We start from the raw sequence: 16,434 nt of genomic DNA, 5'->3' as shown, positions 1-16,434 counted from the left end.
TGCATATGGAGTGCTGTGCAATGCGTGCTGCACTTCAGGATGGCTATACTGCCTGGTGATGGGGGTCGAGTGCAGTGGGTAAGGGTTGTAGTTTTCAGGGCTGGGTGGTGAAGCTACAGGTGTTGAAGTCAGCTGGTGGTGGTAAGAACCCGGATGTTGGGGAAAGTGGGTTGGAGGTGACACGGGGGCACAAGGGAAAGAGTTTTGGGACAAGGGCTGCAGGGGCGGGCGGGTGCGGCAGTGCTCCACCTGCATGGCTACGAGCGCCTGGATCGAGTCCGCTTGGTGCTCCATGATGCTTATCAGCCGCTCTGTGCTTTGGTGCCAGCAATCCGTATTCTACTGGCAGACCCTCCTTTCACTCTCCCGCCACTCCTGCACTTTTTGAATTTCATTACTTGAATGCTGCATGACTTCATGCATCATGTCCTCTTTGCTTCTGCGTGGCCTCTTCCTGATTCTTTGCAGCCTCTCAGCCGGTGATAACACGGATGACTGAGATCTCTAGGTTTCATCTGTAAAGGCAAAATGCAACACTTAGCAGAGGCAGCATTGTTCACACCAGACAGAGCAATGATTCCCCCGTACTTAAGGGCAAGCACAGTCTACACAGTAGCATAATTTGCCCACCCCAAAGCAAACGCACATAACCATGGGAGCCCCAAAATGGTGAGTAAGCACAGGGTCAAGGGGGACTGATTCTTTCATGGCTGGGGTTCTATGCCTTGGGGAGAGCCAACAGCGGCAGGGGGCCCCCTATACTGAACACTGTCCCCACATTTTCCACAGGAGTTCATCCTGGAAGATATCTCACTGCTGAGGGTGACCTGGGAAGCAAGGGAGGGTCTTCTACTGCCCTGTGGCTTCTGCCCTGGCCCATATGCAGCTTGCCTGTGTGCAGCAATGGTCCCCCCCTCCCTCACGGCACAGTGGTGCGGACAAGTTAGCCTTACTGGGACAAGGACCACAGTGGCTCTCCCGAGAAACCTGCACAAGTGCATTGCCCAAGTTCTCACTGAGACCTTTGAAGAGATCATGGAGGTCGACTACTGCGATGTGAGAGAGCACATCAACGCCCTATTCCGCATCTGGGCATGCATGCAGCCCTAACTCTCCTCACCCCAAGAGCCCACACCAAATAACTTCCTTCCCAAAATAAAAACCGCTTACTGGGAACCTCCTCTGATGTTTGTCCTTCCCCAAACACTGGCCGCCGTGACTGGCCACCTTCCTCCTAGCTTGAGGACAGCTCCTGGCTGCATGCATCTAGGGATGCCAGGGTGTATTCCTCCTCCGGAGCACTCTTGCTCCCACTTTGCTCCTCCTCCTGCCTTGTTGGACTGGGCTCTGAAGTGTCCATGGTGGTACTCGGAGTGGAGGTGGGGTCGCCCCAAGTATCACGTCCAGCTCTTTGTAGAAACGGCAGGTTGCAGGGGCAGCACCGGAGCGGCTGTTTGCCTCATGGGCTTTGCGGTACGCATTCCGCAGCTCCTTCATTTTAATCCTGCACTGCTGTGCGTCCTGATCATGGCCCCTTTCCATCATGTCCCTTGATATCTGCCTGAAGGTATTGCAATTCCTACGGCTGGAGCGCAGCTGGGACTGGACTGCTTCCTCCCCCCAAACACTGATGGGGGTCCAGCACCTTGCCATTGCTCCATACTGGGGATCGCCTGGTGCGTGGAGGCATGGTCACGTGGAAAGATTTGCTGAAAGCGCTCCATGCCTGGCTGAGCAAACAGGAAAGGGATTTTCAAAATTCCCAGAGAATTTAAAGGGTGGCTCTGACGGTTGGTCACCTGAGGGCAGGGCAGTAGAGTTCAAAGTGATGACCAGAGTGGCTAGAACAGGCATTGTGGGACACTTCTGGAGGCCGATCAGAGCGCATTAACAGACCAGGGCGTCCACACTGGTGCCGCGGCGCTCCAGCGGGGTGCACAAAACGTTATTCCACTCGCCGAGGTGGAGTACCAGCAGCGCTCTAGCCACGGAGCCTTGCCAGTGTGGACGCGTCGTGAGTTAGAGCGCCCTGGGCTGCTTTAATGCGCTGTAACTCGCAAGTGTAGCCAAGCCCTAAGTCTTCGCCACACAGTTAACTCAAGTTATCTTCACTCAGTTAACAATGGTAGCATGAGAACAGCCTCACTGTGGAACACCACTCAAACCGCACAGAGTGGCTGGACTGTCAGCTAACAAATAGTGCTAACTGAAGCATTAGCCGATTCCCTCTCACCCACCTCTTGCATTCTCTCTAATGCAGCTTGAGTTCTTTGGGGCGCAGACTGCTGTCCATTACATATCTGTACAACACTTAGCACTCTGGAGCCCTGCTCCTTGATTAAGATTCCTAGGTACAGTAGAATATGAATGGTTTAGAGTAAAGGGTTCTGTTTCCAGACCGGGTTGCCCCTTGGCTGGATCTGTTGCTTTTATTTTTAGCTGCTTTGTGAGTTGCATTTTTATTATGCCAATTGCACAAGTCTGAGCCTTTATATTGGCTTTTTAGCCACCAGAAGGTCCATTTGAACTGGGATTGTGGTCCTCAAATCCTACGGACACCTTGTCAGTCTAATATCCCATCGCTCACAGCTGCTGCATGGCACGCTGCACGGGCCAGTGTCTCATTAAAGCAAAGAGAGAGATGCCAGATCTTCTGCAACAAACACTGCTGCCTACTAGAAAGGTTTCTAATGGGACTTAACTGGAGGATATAGATTTGCTGCTCTCATGTTTGAGGCTGATGGGGTGGTTACGTTGCCCACACACAAAGAGCAAATGCAGATTCTTGGGCAGATTTTCTTTTTAAGATTAAGGGGAAATTGCTTTTTTCCTTGTTTCATAGCACTTGCTCATGGAAATAATGGGAGCCCCTCTGTTACACGCTGCATGCCTTCAACGCCTACGGAGGGACAGCAATGGTTACAAGCCCCTAGTGACAATACTGCAATGGAAAGCAAGGATTCTGCATGCACTACAAGGATATGCATAAAAGCTGTAGCGGGAAGCCAGGGAGGATGTGGCAAGATTCTAGGCAGAAGCTCTACAGTGAAAGAGGAAGGCTAAGCTTGTGGCTAACACTGTGTCCCCCATTGTATGCAGTGTTGTAGCCATGTTGGTCCCAGGACATTAGAGAGACAAGGTGGGTGAGGTAATAGCTTTTATTGGACCAACTTCTGTTGGAAAGAGAGACAAGCTGCCGAGCTACACAGAGCTCTTCCTCTGGGAATGGGTCTGGGAAAGGGTCTGGGAAAGGCACTCAGTGTCACAGCCACATACAAGGTTGAACAGGTAGTTTAGCAGAAGCACATATTCTAAGGGATCATTCAACGTGAAGTGCCCAGTTAACACCCCTGTAGTCATAGGACAAAAAGGGGGATACAGATTTCATGAGTGAGCACTTTTTATTGGCGGTTAGCTAATCCCCATCCTCTTAACTGTAACCCTTATCATAGAATATCAGGGTTGGAAGGGACCCCAGAAGGTCATCTAGTCCAACCCCCTGCTCAAAGCAGGACCAATCCCCAATTAAATCATCCCAGCCAGGGCTTTGTCAAGCCTGACCTTAAAAACTTCAAAGGAAGGAGATTCCACCACCTCCCTAGGTAACGCATTCCAGTGTTTCACCACCCTCCTAGTGAAAAAGTTTTTCCTAATATCCAACCTAAACCTCCCCCACTGCAACTTGAGACCATTACTCCTTGTTCTGTCATCTGCCACCACTGAGAACAGTCTAGATCCCTCCTCTTTGGAACGCCCTTTCAGGTAGTTGAAAGCAGCTATCAAATCCCCCCTCATTCTTCTCTTCCGCAGACTATACAATCCCAGTTCCCTCAGCATCTCCTCATAAGTCATGTGCTCCAGTCCCCTAATCATTTTTGTTGCCCTCCGCTGGACGCTTTCCAATTTTTCCACATCCTTCTTGTAGTGTGGGGCCCAAAAGTGGACACAGTACTCCAGATGAAGGCTCACCAATGTCGAATAGAGGGGAACGATCACGTCCCTCGATCTGCTGGCCGTGCCCCTACGTATACATCCCAAAATGCCATTGGCCTTCTTGGCAACAAGGGCACACTGTAGACTCATATCCAGCTTCTCGTCCACTGTCACCCCTAGGTCCTTTTCTGCAGAACTGCTGCTGAGCCATTCGGTCCCTAGTCTGTAGCGGTGCATGGGATTCTTCCGTTCTAAGTGCAGGACTCTGCACTTGTCCTTCTTGAACTTCATCAGATTTCTTTTGGCCCAATCCTCTAATTTGTCTAGGGCCCTCTGTATCCTATCCCTACCCTCCAGCGCATCTACCTCTCCTCCCAGTTTAGTGTCATCTGCAAACTTGCTGAGGGTTACAGAAGTTGGTTCAATAAAATGTATTACCTCACCCACCTTGTCTCTCCTCTGTGTTCCTTATTCTAACAAAGCTCCTTGTTCAGAGATAGAAGAAAGCAAAGCTGTGTGTGATTCCTCTGCATTATAGCTAAGGCTACGATTTCGTCACAGGTATTTTTAGTAAAAGTCACGGACAGGTCACAGTCAATAACCAAAAAGTCAGGGCCAGTGATCTGTCCATGAGTTTTATGAAAAATACTCCTAACTAACTCTTACCTACTGATGGTAGTGGGGCGGTGCCCCCGCAGACGCTGCTGCTCCTGGAGGTGGGGGGTGGCCAGGGGTCCTGCCTCTGCGGCTGCTCCTGGAGGGAGGGCTGGCCCGTGGCCCCACTGCCGCTCCCCTGGGTGGGGGTGGCCCGGGGCCCTGCTGCTGCTCCTGGACCGCTGCTCCGGGGCAGCACCCAGGACCAGTTGCTTGGGGCAGTCCTGGGGTCAGCTGCACCAGCCACTGCAGCTGCAGAAATCACGGAGGTCCTGGAAAGTCACGGAATCCGTGACCTCCGTGAAAGATTCAAAGCCTTAATTATACCCTGACATACCCCATAAGGGTTACAGTTAAAAGGATGGAGGATAAGCCCCATGGAGCCAGCAGTAGAATAAGCTTCCAGGAGAAGACCAGGTGAATTCAGGGTCTGACCATCTCTAGGAAACTCTGCAAAATCTTCCTCTTCGAAACAGTTTTACCGCCACTGAATGACACCTGCAACACTGATCCCTACCCTGTCTATTCAATAAACCCTATTCAACAAAAATTTTAAACAAACAAAACCATTACTCTCAAAAGGGGGAGACGTACCAGAAACTCCATGAAATCCACTGCTGTGAAACGTGCACTTTTATCAATTTTGATATCACACCAAATGATGCTAGCATTTTATATTACCGTGCATAGATTAAAGTGTGGGAGGAAGTGATACTTTGGGAAGGAGATGGGGGTAGAGGTATCAGGGGGTGACCAAGCCACGACTGCTTTTTATAATCAGTTTAATAGATCAGGTTTTCACTTCTTCAGGAAACTTCAGAACTCCCCTCCCCCCAAATTTTCTGGTATCAACGGAAAACCAGAAACCCACACTTTTTGTAAACTCCCCCCCCCCCCCCCCCCGAAGCAACATAATTTTTAACCAACAAACAAGTGTTCAGTTTCCCATTTTTACATCAAAATACAGAATTTCAGTTTTGCTTAAACAAATAAAATGACAAGTTCTACCGGATAATAAAGACCCATGATTTTAATGTCTCACTTTCCATGCTGCTACCTAGGCATTGAGTTCCCTCATTAATTAAAATACCAGAAATCTTTGCTTTTGTTCAAGGCCTTGCTAAAAATCTTCTCTCTTTTCAACCATTATTCCCTTACTAATCACCTCAGCCTCTGCTCACAACACCCATGCCTTTGCTGTAACACTTGCTGAAAAACCAAAAGTTTTCTGTCTTAAAACTAGAACCAACAGGACTTGTGGGGAAACCTGAATATCTAACTCCATGAACTCTTATCTCAGACTTCACCTGCATTCCATCTCTGTCTGTTGGTGCTCTGACTTTGCAAGCACATTTTAAACTCTCTAGCATTGAATTCAGAGGACTACGTGTGTGTGCAAATTTCTGCCTGCCTGCAGGATTAGGGACTTGGACAGAATTCTTATCAGTGCTTAGTAAACAGTACTCCTGTAAAGCACCCTGCATACCCTTGAGCCTACGTGAACAATAGCACGCATGCAGCTAACTTGTGATGCTAAAAGCCACTTTGTAACCCTTGGCACCAACACACTCCAGCAGGAAGAAATAGCAAGTTTCCTCCTGGGGGAATTCTGTGCCAAAAAAATTAAATATTTTAAAATTCTGCTGCGCAACTGGGGTTGTCGGGTTCGGGCTGCCGTGTGTGGGGCTGATGGCTCAAGCCCGGCCATGCATGGGACTGACAGTGGGAGATCACAAATTCTGCAGGGGTAAAAATTAAATTTTGTGGGGAACATAAATTCTGCACCGTGCAGTGATGCAGAATTCCCCCCAAGAGTACAAGTTGCCATGCCTCAAATGGCGAAGGTGCCTAAAGAAGATAGGGGTTTGCTTTAGCAGCTCTGACCATTACCTGTTACTTTCCAGTCCTAATTCCTGCAATGGCCAATGTTTGCCACTTCAGAGGGAGCAGAGAAATCTCCATGTTACTCTCCTAGGAACCCATCCTACAATGACCAGGACCCACTAGGAGTGGGGCCCTGTCAGGGTTCCTTCCCCACTCTGAACTCTAGGGTACAGATGTGGGGACCCGCATGAAAGACCCCCTAAACCTTTTACCAGTTTAGGTTAAAAACTTCCTCAAGGTACAAACTTTGCCTTGGCCTTGAACAGTATGCTGCCACCACCAAGCGTGTTAAACAAAGAACAGGGAAAGAGCCCACTTGGAGACGTCTTTCCCCAAAATATCCCCCCCCCCCCCAAGCCCTATACCCCCTTTCCTGGGGAGGCTTGAGAATAATATCCTAACCAATTGGTTACAAAATCATCAAAGACCCAAACCCCTGGATCTTGGAACAATGGAAAAATCAGTCAGGTTATTAAAAGAAAGATTTTATTAAAAAAAAGAAAGGTAAAAATCACGTCTGTAAAATCAGGATGGAAAATACTTTACAGGGTATCCAGATTCAAAACACAGAGGATCCCCCTCTGGGCAAAACCTTAAAGTTACAGAAAACAGGATAAACCTTCCTCTTAACACAGGGAAAATTCACATAAAATAAAAGAAACTAATCCGCCTTGCCTGGCTTACTTACCTCTACTGGTTGCAATATTGGAGACTTGGATTAGGATGGGTTGGAGAAGATGGATTTCTGCCTGGCCTCTCTCAGTCCCAAGAGAGAACAAACACGTAAACAAAGAGCACAAACAAAAGCCTCCCCCCCACCCAAGATTTGAAAGTATCTTGTTCCCTTATTGGTCCTTAGGGTCAGGTGCCAGCCAGGTTAGCTGAGCTTCTTAACCCTTTACAGGTAACAGGATGTTGCCTCTGGCCAGGAGGGATTTTATAGCACTGTACACAGAAAGGTGGTTACCCTTCCCTTTATTTATGACAGGCCCTAATCAGGTGTGCAACGCTGTAGCGAACGGGATCCCATCCTGACTTCCTGCAGAATGAGCAATTCAGGGGTTAAACTGCAGAGACTGAAGTGCAACCACCTGATGATACAAAGCCACTTTCCACTTACCATCATCCTCGAGCCCGGGAATGAGGGAACCCAGGGCTCTGTGGCATTTGGCTGCTGTACAGCTCACTTAATTAAACCTATCGCCCATGTGGGCTAATCACCCCTTAATTCCACAACGATCCCATTATTTAAAGCAACTGAAAGGCTAGAAAGCTAAAGGCCTCTGACTGAGGGGTGAAGAGATTTGTCCAGTCCAGACTTTACAGGTGTTTTTCTCTTCATTCCGTCTCCGAATAGCAGTCGTGTCCTTTCACTTTCTCTCAAACCTCAGGTTCCCTCCAGCTCCTGACTCATTCAGTTTCTCTCTTGCTGCGTCTCAGCTCTCAGTCGCTGCTGACTCACAGAATCTCTGTGCAGTGGTGTTCTGATTGTTTCCATGAGCTGGCAGTGCCCGTGTGACTGCACTGCTAATGTGACAGGGAGATGGGATCATAGCCCATAAGGAGGGGGAAATGGGACATATACAGAATGAAAGGGCAGCGTGGGAGGGAGCATAGCATAGTGGACAGAACCAGCCTAGGCAGGTTGAACTGCCTACCTGGGTGACCGTGCACAAGTCGTTTAAGCTCCCCTGGGCCTCAGTTTCCCTTCTGAAAACAGAGCTAAAATTTCCCTACCTCACATAATCCATTAATAATTATGAGGGGCTTAGAAAACTGCAGGGAGGAGAGCCATGGAAATAGATAAAATCTATTGTGACACTGTCTCCTGCAGCCTTTGCGTTTTTAAAATCTTTTGAGCCTCTCCAAACTCTATAAACACAAATTCAGCCTCAGACAGGCCACTGACCTGGTCTCTAGTGCCCAAGGGTTTAACTTCAGCTCAGTGCAGGTGTGCTCCAGGAAAGGCTAAAACTCTTCACTTGGGAGGGCTGGGATCAGCCCAGGAGCACAGAACTAGTTAGAACTCCAGGCTCAGTAGTTCTTTATTCACTCCTTCATGTCTTGTTGGAAATGCTATTTCCTTAAGGGCTGACCGTGGCTGTGTTCTGTTTTCTCAGTTAAGTCGTCTGACCACTTTGCAGTCTCTACCTCCCTGGAAAATGGATATGTTTGGGTTCATCCTGTTTTAGAGATGGGGAAACTGAGGCATGGGAAGGGGAAATGACTTGTCCAAAGTCACACAGCAGGTCAGTGGCAGAGCAGGAAATAAAACCCAGGGGTCCGGGCTCACAAGCACTTGTGCTAGCCATTAGGCAACATTTCTCCCCTCAAACACATGAGGACCAAACTGATGAAGTGCAACTCTCCTCTGGCTGGCTGTGAAGGAGCTAATAATGAAAGCCAGAACTGATGATGACTGAAGGAATTCTTCATTGCCTATCTAGACGGGACGCCCACAGACCAGAGCACGGGTGAGCGGTGAAAATCCACGTAGATGCACTCAATCCAAGTTATCACAAGCACGACATTGCTGGAATGAAATTTTGTCCCCACTGAAGTTAAGGTCAAAACTCCCGCTGATTCCAATGGGGCCACGATTTCACCCCTGGAACTTGCAGCCTACTTGTTCAACTGAGCTGGGGCTCACCCTGGAAGCAAAACAATGGGGTCAGGCTGGAGCCTCTTGACTCAAAATAGCAGAGCTCCGAGCATCTGTGTTGGAGGCAGAACTCCCTGTAGGCTTCGGAGCTAAGGAAAAGCAGGTGGGACGCTACCCAGTAGACTCACAAGAACCCATAGGGCAAAACCCTGCTGAATTTCAAAAGCCTGCGGTAAACAGCAAAGACGTTAGAGCTGTTGTATTCATTTAGACAGAATAAGTGGTAACATATCCCAGAAACTGTGCAACATTAGACAGTGTTAAACAAAGTTTGGGGTTTGGTACACAGAGATCTCTGCCTATTTAGCACCATGGCAAACACACCAGGAAACATCCTTTTATTAAAAATAAGGAAAAGAAGGACAAACAATGAAAGCCTTTGAAATGTAAGGCATTAAATGAGGCTTTCACTTTAACAACTTTCCTTCCCTTTAGTTGTAGAGAGTTTTTTAGAAGGGAGGGGGGAAAAAAAAAACAATCACCTTGTTTGACAGACTCTCAGATGTATCAGAGATTGTCATACCTTGTCCTTGTTGGGGAAAAAGAGAAGTTAGTTGAGATGGGCTGGTGTCACGGTTGTTACAGGTTGATCCCATTTCAACCCAGGTGGTGCTGATGAAGCCAGTAGAGGTGGCGATGATGTCTGGGTCCCTCTCTCTGGCTCGGTCTGGTCAGGGAATCTCTCAGGATTAGGACAAAGAAGGTCCTGGGAGACAGTGAGGGTGGCAGCCATGATGGTGAAACTTGCTAATTTTAATCCTCTAAAGTCTCTTTCTTTAAGGACCCACAAAAAGAGTGATGGGTGGAATAGCCCATCCCCTCATTATTTTGTCCACCCGTGAGGCCTAGTTTCCAACACACCAATTTGGGTTAAGTTCTGGTTCCACTTTTCTTGTTTACAAGGCATGATATTAACACAGTCCTTGAGGTATCAGGCAGCTTTTTGGTTTGGACTCATTCAGTCTGTCTCCTGTCTGTACCTTTTCCCTTCGTCCCGCCCCTTCTCTGCTCCCCGCCCGCTGCTTGCTCCTCTCCACTCCCTTCTGGAACAGGGGGGTCGCCGTGGGGCCATGACCCCATCACTTTTTCCTGCCTTTAGCAAGCAACGGGGAGAGATGGGTAAGACAGAAAGGAGCAAGTGGAGGGTAGGGGGAGGTCTTGGGGGAAGAGGCGGAGCGGTGGCGGGAAGAGGCGGAGCGGGGGGCGGGGTCTCGGGGGAAGGGGTGGAGCAAAGCACAGGCAAGGCCATGGTCCGGGCACTGGTGGCCCCCCCCTCGCCTTCTATGGAGCTTCACTTCCGGTGCTCCAAAGGCAGTGGTGGGCCGGGATGCCTCCGGAGGGGAGCCTGCCACATCCACGGCCTTTCCCCCCTGCATGGCTGGCCTTTGGGGAGGGAGGCTTAGCCTTCCCTGGCCTCTTCAACACGCCGCCCATGAGGGGCGGGTTAGTAGAGAATCAGTGCAAGGGAGGAAAACAGTAATAGAAACAGTTCTGTAGGCTAGCTTGCAGCGGGCGAAGGTGTTTTGTCCTGCACACTAATTCTTTACCTCTCCAGAAATCATTCCAAACACTATTTATTCAGTAGAGCTGGTGGAGAGGGGGAAGTATATTTCACAAGTAACTTCCAAAAAAGCGCGTGCGTCTTTTCTGAAGTTTTCAATGGAAAAAACTTTATTCCCGGGTCAGGGAAGCAAAGAACACTCTGACTTTACATTATCACCCCACCCCCCTGCGCCCTCCCCCAGGGGGTGAAGTGAGCTGGGGAATGTTGTATTTTTCTGACCAAAACTAAACAAACAAACTCACCCCTTTTGATTTTTTTCAAAAAATGTTTGAACAAAAACTGAAATCTTGTGAGAACTTCTAATTTTGTTAATCACAAAAACTTAAAAACAAACAAACAAACAAAAAAAAACCCCACCCACCCAAACCCTGCTTTGTTGGAAAACATTTTGATTAACTCTAATGGTCAAAGAAAGATCTTCTCAGATGAGATTTGCAAAGAGACAGAGGGACACAGGGAGGGAGAGAAATATATAGGCAGATGCTTGACCATTAGGCATGTAAACTGATGGCTGCCCGGTTTCTATGGGGCCTCTTTTTCCTTGTGCTCATCTCTTGCCATTCTTGTGCTGCCTTCCAACGTTCTCTCGCCCTCTCTGCTCCCTCTCCTGTTCTTGCTTTGCGCTTTCTAGTCGTACACCCCCTGGCTGAGCCAGGCAAGCAGGCGGCCAAGTGAAAGCCGCTAGGATCTTGGCATATCCATGCTTCAAAACAGGATTATAATAACCCTCACTTGCCTGTTGCTGCCTAGAACATAACTGGCAGGAGCAGCATAGATGGGCTTTTGCCAGTTAGAAAAAGCCTTTGGTAGGGTCACTAGAACTCATTAGCAAAAAACCAAACAATCCCCCCCGTGTGTGTGTCTTTTTGTCCAAATCTAATGACTTTGCAGTGTCTCATAAGCTGCCCACTAATTATGACTAAGGCTGCGTGTCTGTCACGGAAGTCACAGATTCCATGCCTTTCTGTGACCTCCGTGACTTCTGCAGTAGCTGGCTCAGGGGCTGCTCAAGCCAAGCAGCTCTTAGGCCAGCAGCAGTTTGGGTGTGGGAGGGGGCTCAGAGCTGGAGCAGAGGGTTGGGGTGCAGGGCAGTGCTTACATCGGTGGGGGGCTCCCCAGCTCCCACCGGCATGTCCTTGCACCTCCCTAGGTGGAGGGGCCAAAGGACTTGCCAGCGCCTGCAGGCACTGCCCCCAAAGCTCCCATTGGCTGCGGTTCCCAGCCAATGGGAGCTGCGGAGCCAGCGCTTGTGGCAGGAGCAGCATGCGGAGCACCCCGGTCGCCCCTCCCCCTAGGAGCTGCAGGGACATGCTGGTCGGAGCCAGGTGGGGAGCTTGCCAGCCCCGCCGCCCAGCCTCCCTCCCCAAGCACCAGCAGGCGTCCCAGGTCATTTGCCGCCACCCGGCCCCCTCCGCCTCAGCACCAGCAGGGGTCCCAGGCTGCATGTCTCCACCCGTCCTCCCCCCCTCAGCACCAGCAAGGGTCCCAGGCCGCGCGCCGCAGCCCGCCCACCACAGCCCGCCCCCTCTCACCCCAACCAGCGCCAATAGGGGTCCCGCCCCCCTCCCCCCCAAGCACCTGCGGCTCCTCGGCCCAAGTTTTAGTTAGGGGTATATAGTAAAAAGTCATGGACAGGTCACGGGCCATGAATTTTTGTTTACTGCCCATGACCTGTCCATGACTTTTACTAAAAATACCTGAGACTAAAACTTAGCCTTACCTGTGAGACTTATCTTTCTTGTCTTCACTGCAGTTAACTCTAGTTCCATCTGTCACAATTCAGGGTAACTGCACCTGTATTCCCCCTTCAGGGTCCAGCCAGGACACTCACTCTCAGGCTTCTGGCTCCCAGCTGTCACCTTTCTTGCCTGGACACCTGCATCTCTCTCTTTCTCCTGACCATAGTATTTCTAGGCTGCACAGTTCCTTGTCTGCACTGTGAATTCCCCAGCACAATCAGATTGCCTAAGCAGACCTGCTGTACTTTTCTCCTCATAAGAGAACAGTGTAATTGCCAGAGTTATAAGTTACCACACAGCTCTTTCTAAGCAAGTACATTTATTCTTAAAGTGAAAGCGTTACTGAGAAAACGCATTAAAAACGATAATAGAAGGTACACTCATGCTAATAAGCTTACCAAAGATCACTCCAACAAGGCCTGTGGCCAGTGAACTGTTCTTAAAACAATTCTTAATACATGGGCTTCCCCTTAAGCCTGGACCAGTTTCCTCAGATGACCTTCATCTTCTTGGCATTCCAGTTGTTTCCAGCATAGGTTGGGGAGGAGAAAGGCAAAGACATGCTGTCCTTATTTTATACCCTCAATCCATATGCCTGAGACACTTGCCCAGACATGTCCTGGTGAACTTTGAGTCACAGTGATCAAGTAAACCCTCATTGTGTGGACTTGGGCAGCTGTCATTTAAATGTAAACCCCTTGATTACAAGACCCCTGCTGATGAATGGTCATGGAGCACCCTCCTGGGTGGGGATCCTTTGTATGTAATGAGCAAACTTACAGCACATTTCAGGAACAACCATAAAGCAAAAACTTCATACGCACTAATGATCTACATATTTGGACAGAACAATGGGTTTCAGCAGATCATGACCTTTCATATGGTATCTCACATCACATGCTTTGTATGGAATATCACAACCATATAGAAATGATGAATATGGGGGTTACAGGGTGCCATTCTGAGGTACGGTGTGTCATTTGCAGTCTCCTTTTCCTAAGTATTTCCTAGGACAGCCACTCAACTGAAAGTTCACTCTTGTCTGGCTTGTTATTTTAAGAGTCCTTTGAAGCTCATAACACTTTCCAGGGTTTACCTTAGTCTTGTCTTCCCCTTAAATAAATTACATACAATCCCCCAGTAACATATAAACATTTGCATTGTTAAATACAATGAACTCCCAAGATACTTAAACTTAATTCAGTAAGATTTATCCAGGATATTGCCATATCTGCCACACCATCCACACACACAAACCCTTAACTGAAGTGTGGTGCTGCTTTTAACTCCAGCTGGCTGGCCAGTCACTGGAGGCGAATGTGGTAACAATAAGATGAATAGAAATAAGCAGGGAAGAAAACTTTACACTCAAGACAGATGCAAGAGGTAATGCTCTCTGCAGGCCTTAGGCATGGGGTGGCCAGATAGCAAGTGTAAAAATTTGGGACAAGGGGTGGGGAGTAATAGGTGCCTATATAAGAAAAAGCCCCCCAAATCAGGACTGTTCCTATAAAATCGGGACATCTGGTCACCCTACTTAAGCATGGATTTCATAGATTCCAAGGCCAGAAGGGACCACTGTGATCACCTATTCTGACGTCCTGTATAACGCAGGCCATAGACCTTCCCCAAAATAATTCGTAGAGCAGATCTTTTAGAAAAAAAACATTCAGCATTGATTTAAAAATTGTCAGTGACAGAGAATCCACCACAACCCTTGGTTGATCCGCATAAGTTCATGCTATTAACCCAGCTCTCATATTAAGAGATCCTTGGGATTCTAGCAACAAACGAACGCAATAGAGCGTGAATGTAACTCCCAAAGCCAGAGAGCTCATGTGGTTTACACAGTGTGTCTTTTGATGAGGAAGTTTTTTGGGGAAGAGGGGGGATGAGTTTAAACTCAGTCTTGTCTGGTTTTCAAAATAGCACAGATCTGGGCAATTTACTTTATATTTCAGTTCACTTCTAACCTACCAGAGAGGACAAGTACTGTAGCCGGGGTGAAGACATTTGTCATAAGCATTTACACAGCATTTTCCAAATCACCTTCCCACTAAATTGGTTGTCACCAGAAGTGGGCACCTGCAAAACAAACAAAGCACACATGCAGTAGCCCTCCGAAGGGAAAGTGTCGAATGCGATGCAGGGAGATTTGGCCACACAAACCCGACAGCAGCAGTGTTTGTTAGGCCAAAAACGTACACTACCTCTGGAGGAGGAGTTTGAAATCTACACAGATGGCACTATGAAAGTGGCCAAGCGTACGGAGCACTGCAATAGCAGTCATCAGTTCCCATATGGATAGGGTGTACACCACTCCGTCTGCAATTTAGCTCTGTTCCATTAACGTTAACATCGGATTGAAAGCAAAGCCTTTGTCTTTTGCAGCACTGAGTCTCTGGCTGGCACTTATCTGTCAATAGAGGGAAGGCTTCTCAAAAGCGCTCAGTGTTAGCCTAACTCTACTCCTATGGAAATCACTGGGATTTTTACCACCAATGTCACTGGGAGCAGAGTTAGACCAATGGTGAGGGCTTTTCCGGAGCCCGCCCCATACAAACAGTCATCTGTTTTGGAGAACACATGTTTTAACATTGCAAGAGTCCCTCTGCATTCCAGCATTTGCAACCCTTTGTCTAGTTCCTTAAACGGAGATACTCATATCCTGATTTGCCAAGAGTGCCGAGTACCCAGTAGCTCCCACCAGTTTATAGATTCATAGATACTAAGGTCAGAAGGGACCATTATGATCATCTAGTCCGACCTCCTGCACAACACAGGCCACAGAATCTCACCCACCCACTCCTGCGAAAAGCCTCTGACCTATGTCTGAGCTACTGAAGTCCTCAAATCATGATTTAAAGACTTCAAGGAGTAGAGAATCCTCCAGCAAGTGACCTGTGCCCCATGCTACAGAGGAAGGTAAAAAACCTCCAGGGCCTCTTCCAATCTGCCTTGGAGGAAAATTCCTTCCCGACCCCAAATATGGCGATCAGCTAAACCCTGAGCATATGGGCAAGATTTGCCAGCCAGATACTACAGAAAATTCTTTCCTGGGTAACTCAGATCCCACCCCATCTAACATCCCATCACAGGCCATTAGGTCTATTTACCATGAATATTTAAAGATCAATTAATTACCAAAATCATGTTGTTATCCCATCATACCATCTCCTCCATAAACTTATCGAGTTTAATCTTAAAGCCAGATAGATCTTTTGCCTCCACTGCTTCCCTTGGAAGGCTATTCCAAAATTTCACTCCTCTGATGGTTAGAAACCTTCATCTAATTTCAAGTCTAAACTTCCCGATGGCCAGTTTATATCCATTTGTTCTTGTGTCCACATTGGTACTGAGCTTAAATAATTCCTGTCCCTCTCCGGTATTTATCCCTCTAATATATTTAGAGAGAGCAATCCTATCTCCCCTCAACCAGTTCGGCCGTCTATCTGAAAGCCTAGAGTTAGCCTCCTATTCATGGGAATTCTGGCCCTTGCATCCAAGCAGCGGATGCTTCTAACGTTATTTTGGATTGCCACGAACAGCGACACAACTGCCATTTACCCCCTACCCGTCACCTACTAAAGAGTCTTAGAACACTGCATGCCCTACCTCTCTGGGAAGATTTTAAAAAAACATGATCTTCCCAGAAGTAGTCTTGTTTCCTGATTCTAGACCAAGTATAGGGTTGCTCTGTATATGGAAGAAAACAACAACAGACTTTTGCAAACACGTCAGATACTCTCTATTGGGACGCAGTTTATGGGCCATCACAGTTTGCTTTGATCCTGCCAGAAAGTTTAGTTTAGTCTCCAACAATAGCATAGCACCCATTTATTTGTGACTGGATCCAAACAAAACAAACCCATAAAAAAACCTACACAAAGCCTTCCTGACTGAGGTATTTCTGTCACAGATCAAAGATGTGCTTTATATTTGTCTGATCTTAGCCTTAGCCAACACTTTGTATCTATTGGTCACAGGTAAGACCTGGA

General features: G+C 48.1%; 1 protein-coding gene across 4 annotated transcripts in view; it reads right to left on the bottom strand.

Moving 5' to 3' along the window:
• The window catches only part of MYORG (myogenesis regulating glycosidase (putative)), a 36,475-nt gene that overhangs the window by 10,844 nt on the left and 9,197 nt on the right, over window positions 1-16,434 (bottom strand). For 2 of the 4 annotated variants that reach the window (XM_043547270.1, XM_043547269.1), the window contains one exon: window positions 14,414-14,521. The exons of 1 other annotated variant lie outside the window; for it this stretch is intronic. The gene's annotated coding sequence lies outside the window, so the exon portion shown is untranslated. Of the gene's footprint in view, window positions 1-9,656; window positions 9,840-14,413; window positions 14,522-16,434 lie in introns of all 4 variants that reach the window. One more of the 4 variants, XM_043547268.1, reaches the window with a different exon arrangement.

Source organism: Chelonia mydas, chromosome 5 (genome assembly GCF_015237465.2).
Source record: "Chelonia mydas isolate rCheMyd1 chromosome 5, rCheMyd1.pri.v2, whole genome shotgun sequence".
In the NCBI taxonomy this organism is placed as follows: domain Eukaryota; kingdom Metazoa; phylum Chordata; order Testudines; family Cheloniidae; genus Chelonia; species Chelonia mydas.
Note: the sequence above shows the minus strand (reverse complement) of the source record. Positions and strands in the feature narration are given on the sequence as shown.